We start from the raw sequence: 15,164 nt of genomic DNA, 5'->3' as shown, positions 1-15,164 counted from the left end.
GACCCGATCTGTGAGAAGCCAACCGAAGACCCTGTTGCTTCACTTATTTTTGTTTTGTAATTTTATTTTAATTTTGCCCTTAACCGAAGTGTGGCTCGGGGTTGATGTTTTGTTGAACAATTTTTGTTTTTAATTTATTTTAAGTGTAACGACCCGACCCAAATTTTCACTAGAAAATTTAAATTTTTATTTAACTATGTTTTTAAGAGATTTTTTTTTTTTTTTTTTTTTTTTTTTTTTTTTAAGGATGTTGAATTTTTATTTTGAAGATTTTGAGACTTATTTAGAAAATAAAAAGGGTTTTGGGTTGGGCTTGACCCAAAGTTGACTTTTAAAATTAGGTGGCTTTTGATTTTGACTTTTGACCCATTGGAAAGATCTCGAACCCACGAGTCCATAGACGCGAACTGTGCGTCAATTCGAGTTTTGGTTTGTGAGTTACGGGCTTTTGAAGTGAGGGGCAAAATTGTAATTTTGCTCAGCCTAAGTTTTAAAAACCCAAAAAACTGAAAATTTGTTTTCAGTTTTCTCTCTCTCCTCTCACGGACTACTCTCTCTCTCTCTCTCTCTCTCTCTCTCTCTCTCTCTCTCTCTCGAAGCTTCCTCCCCGCGCACACGCCCCCTCCCAGTCACCATCGCCGGCCGGCCACTGCCGACCTCGACCTACGGCGAGCACCCCGACGCTGACCACCTTCCCCTTGAGTCAACCCTCTCTCTCTTCGACGCTTTCTCCCCTCTCTTTCCCTCTGTGCGCGCAGCACCACTATCGGAGGACAGCTTCCGGCCACTGTCCCAGTGGTACGAGGCCATCAGCGTGACCCCTGTGGGCCGGCCGTCTTCCCTCGAGCTCCCCTCCGCCGACCGGTGCCCCCTCGAGCAGAAGACAGCCGGAGAAAACTTCCCCAGCCGCCGGCTTCTTTTGCTGATTCCGGCCAACTTCGAACTCCAATCAAGAAATTGGTTAGTGGGTTTTCTTCCTCTATTCTTGGGCTTCCAAACCCATAAAGTATGGTTTGTCAATTTTGAGTAATTGTGATTCTGAAAAATTGGGGTTTAGAACCCATATTCGGGTTCCCTTTAAGTTTCAGTTTCTGGAGGTGTTCTTGAATGTGTGTGGACATTTTTCACCCCTAGGAACCCTTAATTTATGACTAGTTTTGAGAATTTTAAACAAATTGGAGAAATGAATAGTTTTTGGGTATTTAGGAATTTGATTTTTGAGGAATTATGGGCCATTTCGGGTTGGCCTTGTAAATTTTGTTTTGGAGATTATTTTTGGACCATCGTCGGACAATATTTATTCATTTGAAACCTAATTGGAATCTAGAATTTTAAAGAGGTTGTGAAATTTGAGGAAATTGTGGAATTTGATCTTAGAACCGCCACTTTGAGCGGCGACGACGGAGGTTCTGAATTTCCCACTGTCATTCTAAGTTCCTAGCATTAATTTGAATATTTTGACTAAGTTGATTGGCGATCTTGGGTGTCGTAGGTCGAAACGAGGATGTTTTGGGAATAAGTTTTAGAGTGTCATCGTTTTAAAGAGGCGACTTCTAACCATAGGGAAGAACGTGAAGTAGCTAGGACGTCGGGTTTTCTTGTAAGCACATACAGTTTATTGGTCGTTGACATGGGTCTAATTGTATGCTATTGCTTTTATTAGGCGAGGCGACCGTAGCTCGTGACGATCCGGCGGAGGATCTAAACTAGATTTCCCCAATTTGTGAGTGGACTTTATTTTTATAAAAGTTTATGTTTCTAAATGTTTATGATTTCATTGATTTAAATGGTGGATTTGTGTTGAGAATTATTATTTAAGTTTCTTCAAATGATATTCTGGTTGAGACTAATGACTTTAAAAATTGAGATGTTGTGAGTTGAGGAAAGACACATGTTTTGTGAGTTGGGTTGTTAAAAGGGAATTGTGAAAAGAGTATTTAAAAACTGATGTATAAATGCACGTATTGACCGGTCGAGCCTGCCTGTGTAAAATGCACGGGATTGTGGCTAGGATACGAGCCTGCTCGTACGGAGTGACCCCTGAGATTGTGGCTAGGATACGAGCCTGCTCGTACGGAGCGACCCCTCCGTATGAGATTGTGGCTAGGATACGAGCCTGCTCGTACGGAGCGACCCCTCCGTATGAGATTGTGGCTAGGATACGAGCCTGCTCGTACGGAGTGACCCCTCCGTATGAGATTGTGGCTAGGATACGAGCCTGCTCGTGCGGAGCGACCCTCCGTACGAGATTGTGGCCAGGATTCGAGCCTGCCCGTGCGCGGGATTGTGGCCAGGACATTGTCTACAGTACGGATACAAGAATGGTGTAGTTTTAAGTATAAGTATTTGAGATATCAGTTTATAAAGATAATTTCAGTTCAGATTTGCTATTTTTCAGCTTGGAAAGTTTTATTGCTTTTTCAGTATATTGAGGTCTATTGGAGATGATTGTCGAAAATGATTTTGAAAATAGTATTTAAAATTGGGGGATTTCAAAGAGCAACGTGAAGTCTTAGAGTTAAAAGTGATTGAGAAGGGTTTCCTGAAGAGATATTAAATCTTTGATTACATTTTCATTAAACTGTCCACTTACTGAGTTATCTTACAGTTTCTCTTGTTTTGTCTTAAATTGCCCCCCCCCCAGGTAGTACTTTTGGTGGAGGTCGAGCCAATCACGCCGAGGCCGTTACATCCATATCCTTACTCGGACACTATAGGCATCATTTTAACTTTGTAAAACTTTCTTGTAATAGAATGGAGGCTCTGATAACCACTTTAAATATTAAGTTGGTTTCTCTGTGAAATTGTTGGGTTTGAGACCCTTTTTGATTGCGGTAGAGGTGGCTGCTGTTTAGAAGTGCTTTTTAACAGGTTTTGAAATTTCTGGGTTAGTCCATTTTCAGGGGAGGTTCTGCCGAATTTCCGGTAGGATTTTCCTTGATTTTGGATTCCCGCAGGACCTCTTCGGGTTTCAAGGTGGAATCCGGGGGCGGTCTTGTCATTAAGTTTATTGCTTCAAGTTATTAATTATATGTTCGGCTCGGTAGATGAGACCAAAACTAAAACAAAATAACGTAAGAAAGGGAGAATATTCATAGACTGGCTTCCAACAATCGAAGTTTCGCGCATTTCAGATGGTGGTAAAGTGAGACCACATAAAGATGGAGTAATGAGTGGTAGGGTTAGGAATAAAGAATAGATAGCGAGAAATATCGAATCAAGACTTGTCGGACTCAACTGCTTCTAATGGATTGGTGGGAGTAGGAGATCTCATCAATGGGAAGGGGCATTATGCTATCGCTCCTCCAACAGGGGTTGGTACTGAATCGACTATTGAAAGGTAGGGCCTTTGTCCAGCGAGATTGTTTTCGACTCCTTCACTGCAGAAAGAAGGGTTGATGTCGGAAACCAACTAAAGATTTCATCGTCCAACCAGTGGGAACTATAATCAACTAGAATTCGCCCCTTTTTCTTTTCGTATGATTTTGCTTACTATACCTGCTGTTGTAGCATTAATTGAACATATAAAAAAATATGAAATAAATGTACAGATAATTGAACATATTTTCGGCTTGGCTTGGCAAGTATGGTGAAAATAAGTAGAAACTTTGAATGAACATTCTCTCAGATCGGCTAGGAAAGCACGATAAGAGATTAAGAAATTTGAAAAATATTCATATTAGGTACTCGCAGCTCGGCTAGGTGGCCATGGTGAGAGATTTAATTTTGAAGATATTTTCTTTAGAAGTTTCATGTCGAGTGTTAGGCTGTATATAGCACTCCAGCTCGACATAAGTGTTTATAGACCTTTGGAGTCTTTTCCCATTGAACGTTAGGACTGTAGCAAGTCACTCCGGCTCAGTTAGGGGTTCTTAGAGACCTTTGAGTCAGTTTCATGTCGAGCATCAGGCTGTAGATAGCACTCTAACTCGGCAGGGGTGTTTAGAGACCTTACAATCTGTATCATGTCAAGCATTGGGCTATATATAGCACTCCAGCTCGGCACGGGTATTAGAGGCCCCTAAGTCTTTATCATGTCGAGCATCAGGCTGTAGATAGCACTCTAGCTCGACACGGGTATTTAAAGACCTTTCAGTCTATTGCCTATTGAGTATCGGGACCATCAGTCGTTTGGCTCGGCTAGGAGCCTTTATAGACCTTTAGGGTCTGTTGCCTGTCGATATCGGGACCGTTAGTCCTTCAGCTCGGCCAGGAGTGTTTATAAACCTTTGGGGTTTGTTAGGTTTTGAAAGAAACACTTAGGGTTTATTTTTTTCAATGTATTGGGAGTGTGTAGGGATAGAAATCCCTAGTGTTTGCTTCAAAAGATAAGAGTCATAATGAGATTGAAAAGTGTTCATCCATTTCATAGATAAGGAATGTCAGGTCGGACAATCCCCGATCCTAAGTACATTTGTTTACTGATAATAAATCTTGATGTGTTCAAAATTCCAACTATGTTTGAGAGGTTTTCCAGCCATAGTAGCTAACTTGTAAGTGTCGGGCTTGACTATGCCTGTGAGTCTGTAGGGGCCATTCTAATTCGGGTCAAATGAGCTCTCCTTGATGGCTAAAAGGTGTTTCTTCATGACTAGATCGCCTGATCTGAAGTTTCTTGGTTTGACCCTCTAATTGTAGTATTTGACTACCTTTTGTTCATAGGCAGCTCGGCAGAGATTAGCTTCAGCTCTTCTTTCTTCGATTGTGTCTAAGCTGAACTCGAGTCCAGTAGCATTTGTTTCAGGATTGTACATGTTGGTTTAGAATGACGGAGTCCCCATTTCTACTAAGACAACAACATCGACTCCGAATACGACGTAAGGCGTTTCCTTTGTAGAAGTACGATAAGAAGTCTGGTACAACCACAGCACTTCTGGTAAGAGTTCAGGCTAGTTACCCTTAGAATCATCAAGTTTTTACTTCAAAGTTTTCTTGATGATCTTGTTGATGGCTTCAACTTGTCTATTCGACTGGGGATGAAAAAGAGTGGCAAAGCGCAAGTCGATGTTCAAACGTGAACAAAAATTTATGAACTTCTTACAATCGAATTATTTACCATTATCAGTGATGATGGTGTGTGGAAGCAAGAACAAAGAAAAAACAAGTGATGAACTTGGAAGAACAATGTAAGATCTTCTAGGTTATTCTCAACTGCTTGTATGTGATTTGTAAGGATTTTGTGAACCCTTCCTTTGTGCATATAAGTGGGTTTATTTAGGAAAAGGAAGAGATAAAGGTTAAGTTACCTACATGTGAATGGATGGATGAGGAGATGTCGCGTCTTCGGTCAGAGACAGTAGCATGCATAGCTACCAAGTGCCTTTGCATTCAATGCTGCATTGAATGCAAGCATAACTTAATCAAGTAGGATGCCCTAATAGTCATCGCTATGATTTGGGTTGTCAAGTCTGTCAGAAGGTCATGTCAAATCTTGAGTATGGCAGTTCATCCCAACTTAATCTTCTAGAATGGTGGTGGAATGATGAAGGTTGAGCTGAATACACTCCAATGTCCCCACATGCTGGTGAGAAATCCTTGAGTGATCGGATTGGGAAGGCTTTGTGGATGAGCCGGGCTGAATTGATCAAGTAAAGGTGTAGACATTCCTTCAGAGTGTAAACCAGCTATGATTGGAGAAAGATGATCTCTTGATCCTAGCCGAGCCGATAAAGCCTAGAGACAGATGATCTCTCGAGTTCTTTATGGATCTTAATGTTTGTTCAGATCGAACCTGGGTAACTTGAAGGTAAGAACCGATCCAAAATGTACAATGTTTATACTGTTGAGTTGGCATAGTGACATGGATAGTTGGGTTTGACCAAGCTTGCTAATTGAAAATTCAAAACTAAAGTGACACTTGATGTGCCATGTGTTGGTTTGTGATTGGTTGTTGAATCCATGTGGATTTATCTACAAACAAAGTCTTTTTGCCCATTTGTCCTTTTGCTGATAGGATTTCAGAGTTATATTTGAATCGCAATTTAGAGGCCTTAACCAACGCATAATTTTGCATTTTTTATATAAATAGAAAGCCCTAGATGTCGTCTTTCCAACCATATATCATATGCCTCAATCCAAGCTCGGACCAAAGAGTTATTCCCCACACAATGCTGCTGATTCACTTCTTCTCGGGTGTAGTTCTGGGCTGACTTTGAAATTCAAAATGAACTCCATAAAAGTCTTCAAATGTCACAAAATTTAACCTAGAATAACTTCAAGGTGTTAACTTCCATCTCCAATTGGATTCATGTAAAAATCTATTAAGGAGAATAAATGGTGCAGTTTCTCATTTTATTGCTCGAAAATAAAAAACATAAAATTAAATGAAATTTAAATTTTTATTCAAATGAACTCACAAAAACTAAGTAAGAAGAATATAAAAGGATGTGAATTCATGAACATATCAATGATTTGATCAGGGCAATGCTTGAAAATATAGGGGTCATGCCTAAAAATATAGGCGTCATGCCAGAAGTAGTGTCGAACCTGAGAGAGGAAGCGCTTCCTTTGTTGCCTATCCCAGTCAGCTGGAATAAATTTTTGTGCCAAGTAATTAACTATGTCGGCATACCAAGGAAGTTGGTCGATAGAGAAAAGCTACTCATTGACGAAATGATCATTGATAGGAATCTCGCCCCCTTTATTATGTATTAACCTAGAAATATGGTTTGCAACTACATTCTCAGCTCATTTTTTATCTTTTATTTGAATCAAGATCAAACTCTTGTAGAAGAAGGATCCACCTTATGAGGCGTGGCTTAGTATCTTTTTTCATCAATAAATATCTCAGGGCAGCATGATCAGAATAAATAATCACCTTGTAGCCAAGTAAATAGCTTATAAACTTTTCCAATGCAAAAATCACCGCAAGCAATTCTTTCCCCGTTGTTGAATAATTTAATTGAGCATCATTAAGAGTCCTACTTGCTTAATATATAACATGAGGAAGCTTATTAACCCACTGCCCCCAGAACAGCCCCTATAGCATAATCCGAAGCATCACACATAATTTCAAAAGGAAGAGTGCAATCCGGAGCTCTTATGATAGGAACTTGTGACAACTCAGCCTTAAGTGTAACGACCCGACCTAAAGTTGACTTTTAAAAATAATGGACTTTCGTTTTTGACTTTGGGCACGTTGGAAAGGTCTCGAGTCCACGAGTTCGTAGACACGCGGCACGCGTCAATCGGAGCTACGATTTGAAAGATAGGAGCATTTGAAGGAAAGGGCAATTTTGTAATTCTGTAGGAGTGGGTTTTAAATACCCAAAATCCAGAAATTTCTGGACATTTTTTTTCTCTCTCCTCTCTCTCCGATCCTCTCCTTCTCCCGCGTGCCTCACTCTCTCACTCTCGCCGCCACCGCCACCGGCGCGTGTGGGCGCGTGCGGCGGCGACTGGGATCGGGCTTTGTCTCCCCGCCATCGCCGTCCCTCCCTCCTCCTTCCCCTGGCCTCCCCTTGCTCCGGCAACCATCGGCGACAGAGAAATGACGCGAGACAGAGAAGTTGTCCTCGCCGGCGATCTGTGTTTTCCGACAGAGTTGCGGCCGCCGGACCACCTGGGTTCTCTTCCTCAGGCCACGGCGAGTCTTCCCATGCCCTTCCCTCACGCCGGTAACGCTCCACGACGACGATTCGACGCCACAAGGGATGCGGCTGCACCACCACGATTGCATTGTTCCGGCGGAAATTGGATGGCCGGACCTACTGGGCTTTGTTCCCCTCGTCGTGGTGAGTTCAACCATGGTCTCCGTTCGTCCATACGAGGCTCCACGACGGAGCAATGAGCTCGGGAAGCCAAGCCAGCCGCCGGCTTCCGCCGCTGATTTCGGCCATTTCCGGCGAGATTTGGCCGTCGGTCCAGTTGTCAAAAATGATCTTCGAGGTACGGGCTATCTTTCCCCTAAGGTGTGTTTTCCCCAATTTTGAGAAATTGAAAATTTGATTTTAGGGTGTTTGTTATATTTCGAATTTCTTGAAATTGGACTTGAATTTGGGTGGATTTTGTGCAATTGAAGGTTTTATTATGCAATTAGGATTAATTGGAGTTGAATTTGAGTATTTCTAGGTTTGTGCCGCCGCTGCCACCGTCGGCCCCGCCCCTCGTGGCGGCGGGTTGGATGGTTTCTTGTATTTTTCCACTTCCTTAGAGTTCTAGTAGCTTAATTTTAAGTTCGGTGACTATCTGGGGTTATTTTTGTGTGTTGTTAATGGCCGGGCAGCCACCGTGTGTGGTGGTTGGCCGCTTGTTTCGGTTGTTTGACAGCTAGTTAAAGAATCTATTGTATATTGTTGGTTGTCTGGTCTTAACAGGTACATGGGCTCGGGAAATCTTATTCCCGATGCCGTTATGCTGCCGGATTTGGTATCCGAGCAATGGCACCGTGAAGGGTATTTCGGTCTTTTACGTAGTTAAATTGTGAGTGAAACTTATCTGCTTATATTGTAGAGTACCGTGGTTTAATTGTCTGTTTTATGGATTTGCTGCTTTACGTTAGAGAAGACTAGGTGTAGGATTTTGAGTTAGGGGAATGAATTGATGAGGATTTGAGGTTAGGAAATTATTTAGGAATTATAGGGTTACCCGAGAATAATTGCTGGATTAGAGAAGAAACACTTATTGTCGAGGATTAATGAAAATGATTAGGTAATTATCTTACAGAATAATCAAGTTACTTTTGAGGAAGCATTTGGTATGATTTGGGTGATAAACAAGTGAAAGGTCATGAGCAAGAATCAATTTCGGAAGGGATTCCTTGATTCGGCATAGTTCGGAGTAAACTGAGAGTAAATGTTTAAAGAATAAATTGTCTGACAACAAGTGTTGATGATGATGCATATGTAGAGATGAATCTGAGGAGTAATACATGGGGGATTTATACATTGTGAAACAAGGATGGTTATGAGATGGTTCTGAGAATGTTGTGACTTAAGTTGTGTGAGAAATCCTGCCTGCTCGTGCATTGATTCGCTCTGCATGAGAAGTGGCGAGCATTCCTGCCTGCTCGTGCATAGATTCGCTCTGCACGAGAAGTGGCGAGCATCCTGCCTGCTCGTGCATAGATTCGCTCTGTACGAGAAGTGGCGAGCATCCTGCCTGCTCGTGCATTGATTCGCTCTGCATGAGAAGTGGCGAGCATCCTGCCTGCTCGTGCATAGATTCGCTCTGTACGAGAAGTGGCGAGCATCCTGCCTACTCGTGCATTGATTCGCTCTGCATGAGAAGTGGCGAGCATTCCTGCCTGCTCGTGCATAGATTCGCTCTGTACGAGAAGTGGCGAGCATCCTGCCTGCTCGTGCATTGATTCGCTCTGCATGAGAAGTGGCGAGCATTCCTGCCTGCTCGTGTATAGATTCGCTCTGCACGAGAAGTGGCGAGCATACCTGCCTGCCCGTGCATCGATCCGCTCTGCATGGGAAGTGGCGAGCGATTTACAGTTTGTGGCGTAAGATTTCAGTTTGTGGGGCATTTTGAGAAATGAAATTACATCAGTAAATATTTTAATGACAGTTTCAGTAGAGCTAGCTTTGTGTTTTTATTTCAGTTATTTTAACAGTTTTACAACTTGATAATACTATTTATTCTTCAGAGTTCGAATCACAGTTTTGAGATGACTTAAAAATGGATTTGAAAGAAGAGATGGATTTGAGAAATAGTTTTAAAGTTGGAGGGTTTCAAAGAGCGACGTGAGTGAGATTAGGAGGATTTCAAAGAGCGTCGTGAGTGAAATTGGATAAATGTTTGTTTATACCGTGTATTGTATGGCTTTTGTTCGTTAGGACTTGGGCTGGTTAGAACTTGGTAAGGTTTAGGCTTAAAGCTTGAGAAGGGAAGCGAGGGTGATTATGTCGTGAGGTTATTCATTAGGATGTGAATGTTTGAGGTTGATGTTGAGGTTGATAGTAACGATTAGGCAATTGATTTGTAAGAATGTTTTATTATTATTATTGATGAGATTAAATGTGCATATGAGGAGTTTTTTTTTATTATCTTGATGCTTGGATGGTTGGTGGTGGAATGTTTTGTGATTAAGTAATTATGGATATTTTGCGGATTGTTTTTGAGTTTGGGGATCGAGAAAATTATTGAGGACAATTATTATGTCATTTCACTCATACGAGCTCTAGTGAGCCTACCGGGTTGTTGTATAACCCGGTACACCATGGATGTGGTGTAGGATGATGTTGTTTAGGTTGAGCAGGCTGAGGAAGCAGTGGGGAGAAGACGAGGCAGTGGGACCCAGAGAGATTTGTTTAATTGTTTTTACTCAGTGGTTTGTTTAAAATGTTTTGACAGAATTATATTTACTTATGTTGTTGTGCATGGCTCAAAAGTAAGAGAAAAAAAAAGATTTAACACTTTGATGTTCAGTATTTTCATGGGCCCGAGGTTCGGGGCGTTTCATTAAGGGTGTTAAATGCCTTTAAGCACTCTTCATTGAAATTAAACATTGCGTCTTTGGCCAGTAAATCACACAAAGGCTTGCTAATTTTCTAAAAATCCTTAATGAACCGTCGATAGAAGCCAGCATGCCTAAGAAAAGATCAAATTTCCTTGACTAAACTTGGAGGAGGGAGCTCAGAACTCATATCCACCTTGGCTCTATCGACTTCAATGCCATGAGCAGAGATTATAAGGCTGAGTTCTATTCCCCCTTTCACCATAAAGTGACACTTTTCCCAATTTAAACCAAGCTGATTTCTTGACACATTGAAGTACTAATGAAAGATGATGGAGATATTCATCCAAAGAAAAGCCAAATACAGAGAAATCATTTATGAATACCTCAATAAATCTCTCAACCATGTAACGACCCGATATCAAGTCTTATTTCTTTAATAAAAATTTATCTTTTGGGCGGGCTTTATTAATTTTTTTTTTAAGGGAATTTCTAGCATTTAGAGGGGTGTTTTAAATTCAAATTTGATGGCTTTTAAGTTTGATACGGCTATTTAGAACTCAAGTTTTCAAACATGTAGGCGAAAATGGTATTTCAATTGGAAATTTGGGTAATTGGGTTGAAAAGGTTGGAGAGTGTTCTAGAAAGGGCATTTGGGTAATTTTCAAAACCCAAACACCGCAATTAAAACCCATTCTCTCTCTCTCTCTCTCTCTCTCTCTCTCTCTCTCTCTCTCTCTCTCTCTCTCTCTCTCTCTCTCTCTCTCTCTCTCTCTCCCCGCACCCTCCCCTGCGTGTACCCCCAGCCATCACCCCTCACCATCGCAGCCACCCCTTGTCGGCCTCTGCCTCCGGCGACCCCCCTTCCGCCGGTGCCGACGCCACCGAAGTCCTCTAGCAACCAGCCCCTCCGCGTGTACAGTACCCACTCAGAAACAAACCCCAACTATAACGACCCGACCCAAATTTCCACTAGAAATTTTTTTATTTTTTTATTTGACTATGGTTTTGAGGGGTTTTTAAAAGATGTCGAATTGTATTTGAAAGATTTTGAGATTTATTTGGAAAATAAAAAGGGTTTGGATTTAAAATTTTTATTTATTTTATTTTTGTTTTAATTTGGGGCTTGACCCAAAGTTGACTTTTAAAATAAATGGGCTTTTGATTTTGACTTTAAGTCCGTTGGATAGGTTTCGAGCCCACGATTTCATAGACACGTAGCACGCGTTGATCCGAGTTACGGTTTAAGAGATATGGGTGTTTGAAGCGAGGGGCAATTTCGTAAAATTGACAAATTGGGTATTAAAATTTCAAAATCATATTTTGAAGGGGATTTCTCTATCTAGAATTTTCTGGAACACTCTCTCTCCTCCATTTTCTCCCCCGTGTCTGCACCCTACCCTGACTCTCTCGCCTTCTCTCTTTCCCCGAGCCACTCTCCCCCTCTCTCCTCTCTCCGGCACGGCCAACTCCGGCCAAGTTCTCGGCGACCAGAGGCTGGCGGAGGGTCCCTCTCGTCGTCGCTGACCCCACCCCCCAGCCTCCCTACTTCTCTCTCTCTCTCTCTCTCTCTGTTTTTGCACTGACCCGCGCGCCACCACAAACTCCGGTGAAACCCAGCTGCCCCACCGATCGGGAAACACTCTCCTCCGACCGGTCATCACTTCCTTGCCACTCACCTCATCACCCAGCCACCCACGAAGGCAGATCGAAGCCGAAAAATCAGCGAGCCAACCACCTCTTCGTCAATCTCAGTCATATCCGGCGTTGATTTGGCCCGGTTTCAGGTGGTTTTCTTCCCTCTTCTGTGGGTTTCCTTCCTTCTCCGTTGGAATTTCATTTCCTCTGATTTGTAGCTTAAAACTCTTGAATTTAAAATTTGTGAATTTAAGAAGCCATTTCGGGTTCCCTTTGAAGGTAGAGATTTTGAGTTAATCTTGTTGTGTTTTGGATAATTGTCACTCTTAAGAAGGTTATTCTATGTTTAGCATAAAAAATCAGAGCTAATTTGGAGGATTTTGGACATTGAGAAGTCTGATTTCAAAGGTGGGAACCCATTTCGGGTCTACTGAGGTTTGACTGGACGTTGTAGAAATTTTGGAGTGTTTTTGGAAAATTTCTACTCGTTGAAACCCCAAAGTGCCGAGCCTAATAGGGAACTCTAAGAAAATTCTAAAATTTTTGGGTGAGCTTGTCTTTTGGGGTTGCCACTTTGGGCAGTGGCAGTAGTGATGACTCCTTCGGTTATAAATTTTGGTTTCTATCGTCCTTTGAGAGTCTTTGAGTTAATGATTGGTCGTAGTTTTGGTGGAAAGGTTGGTGAGGATTAGATTGTTTTCCTTTGAGTCGATATTTGGGTACTTATCCATTACCGAAACTAGCCTTGAAATAGATCATGGTTCTGGGGTAGACTATGTATATTTTTAATTGTGTATTTGATTTTGGACTTAGGGTTGGACTACCTTTTGTCGTCAACATCAATTCGAGTCGGAAAGTTTCGATTTTAAGTAAGGTCTTTTAGGTGTAAGAGAAGAGGTTTTGTTAACCTTTATTTTGGACGAGAGACGGGTATGACGTCAGGTCTCGTATACACACACACTTTAAATATCGCCAAGTCGAAACTAATTGTATTTTATTGTTTATGGTATAGGCGAGACGACCAGGGTTCGTGACGATCTGGCGGAGGATTGAAGTTAGATTTTCTCACTGTGAGTGGACCCTTCTTCCTTAAAATGATTTATGAAAATTGCAGTTTTATCTTGGTTCATTGAATTTTTTTTAGTAATAACAAATGTGAGCGAACTTTGGTTTTCAAATAAATTCATAAAAGATTTCATTAATCCTAATATGCATGCTTGAATTTGATTTGGAATTTAATGAAAAATGTTGGATTTCGGATTTCAAATGCTTCATAAGTAAGTTTTAAAAACATATATTTACATGTTGGTTTTAGTGAGTTGTTGGGCTTTGAGAAAGAAATTTAGTTTCTCATTTTATATACAAGGTTCATTAAATATTTCAGTTTTGTCGAAAAGTATTATTTTGATTTATGTATATTGAAATTGATTCGGATTTCGTATGTTGGCTTATGGATTTTAAGTTTCTTTTGGGGAAGTACCTTGATATTTATTTTTGGTGGAAAAAGGATATATTTGGTTTATGGAAAAATGGTTTTCAAACCACCTTTACAGTACCCTCCAGGTTATCAGATTGAATAGGTCTTTGGGACCCATCACGGCGCACATATAGGCTTTGGGCCGTGTGTCGGGATGCTTCGCCCTTTGGGGGCTGCTATGCGTGCACGTAAGACAGAAATTATGGCTCTGCATGCGTATGACAGATTCTCGGCTCTGCGCATGTATGACAGATTCTCCAGGTAACTGACTGGTGTGTGTTTTCAATTGTTAAGTATTTTAAGTGATGAGTTTATGGCAGCAAAAGTTTTTTTAAGTAAGACGGTTTCAGTTGAACAGTTTTATTGATTTTCAGTATATTGAGAATGTTTGAGAAGAAAGTTTTCAGCTCAAGTTATTTATTTATAAATTGACAGTATCGATTTCAGTTTGAGAACTTGGATTTTCAAAAATTGATTTTCAGCTTCAAATTTTATTATTTTACTGGGAAATGGTTTTAAAAACTGGGGGATTTCAAAGGACATCGTAAGATTTTAGAGTTAAGCGTGTGTAAAAGGATTTTCTGAAAAGATATTTAATCTTTGATTTTCATTTCCATTTAACTGTCCACTCATTGAGCCTATCTCACCGTTTTCTTGTTTTGTCTTAAAATGTCCCCGCAGGTAGTAGCTTTGGTGGAGGTCGAGCCAACACGTCGAGGCATAGCATCCATCTTCCATTCCCGGATCTTGTAGGCATCACTTCCATTTTGTGGAAGTTCTTTTTCTTAAATTGTAATAATTTCTGTAATAGGAGTAGTGGCTCTGATGACCATACTTAAATTATAAGGTTATTTAATATTGTTGGGTCTGAGACCCCTTTTTGGTTGTGGTAGAGGTGGTTGCTATTTAGAAGTGCTTTTTAACAGGTTTGAAATTTCTGGGTTAGTCCATTTTCAGGGGAGGTTTTGCCGAATTTTCGGTAGGATTTTCCTTGAATTTGGATTCCCACAGGACCTCTCCGGGTTTCAGGGTGGAATCCGGGGGCGGTCCTGACACCAACTGCCGCCTTCCCCTCTGCACACAGCCCGACCTGAAAATCCCCCAAGTCCGGCCACCGACCCACTCCACAGATACCGGCCATCTTCCTCAACCGCTCCTTTAGTCAGCCCATTCCCTTGCACGCGCGAAAATAGCCAAGAAACCCCCAGACCCGTCGGCCTTGTCCTCCAAATTCCGGCCAGATTTCACCACCGATTTTCGAGGGTTTAAGTGGGTATTTCTCCTTGAGGTATGGACAACCAATTTCTTAGTGATTTGGGTGTTCATTTTGAGCATTTATAGAGAATTGAAATTGGGGATTTAGAACCCATTTCGGGTTTCTCTTGTAAATCTCGAATTTTGGTTGATGTTAATGTAATTGTGGACAATTTTAAACCTTTAGGATTCTTAGTTTCTGTTATAAGTGAATTAAGTAAGGAAAAATTAGAAAATTTGAGGAAATGGGAATGGAGAAAAATTTGCTAAACTTGGTAGGATTAGATTGGGGTTATAGAAGTATATAGAGGGATATGCTAGTTGTTTCCAAGTTGTTGAAGGCGTCGTATGATGGGTGAATTGAAACGAGACCAAAGAAATCAAGAGAAGAAC

The 15,164-nt window shown here is 41.3% G+C and overlaps 1 long non-coding RNA gene across 1 annotated transcript; it reads left to right on the top strand.

Moving 5' to 3' along the window:
* The first annotated feature begins 728 nt into the window (after positions 1 to 728).
* LOC147283496 (uncharacterized) lies at positions 729 to 2,820 on the top strand. The gene is made up of 3 exons (XR_015122539.1): positions 729 to 960; positions 1,664 to 1,723; positions 2,645 to 2,820. It is a non-coding gene; the product is annotated as an uncharacterized LOC147283496 (long non-coding RNA).
* Positions 2,821 to 15,164: the final 12,344 nt, after the last annotated feature.

This window comes from Dryas octopetala, chromosome 5 (genome assembly GCF_963921425.1).
Source record: "Dryas octopetala chromosome 5, drDryOcto1.1, whole genome shotgun sequence".
Lineage (NCBI taxonomy): Eukaryota > Viridiplantae > Streptophyta > Magnoliopsida > Rosales > Rosaceae > Dryas > Dryas octopetala.
This window is presented reverse-complemented; position numbering and strand designations above follow the sequence as displayed.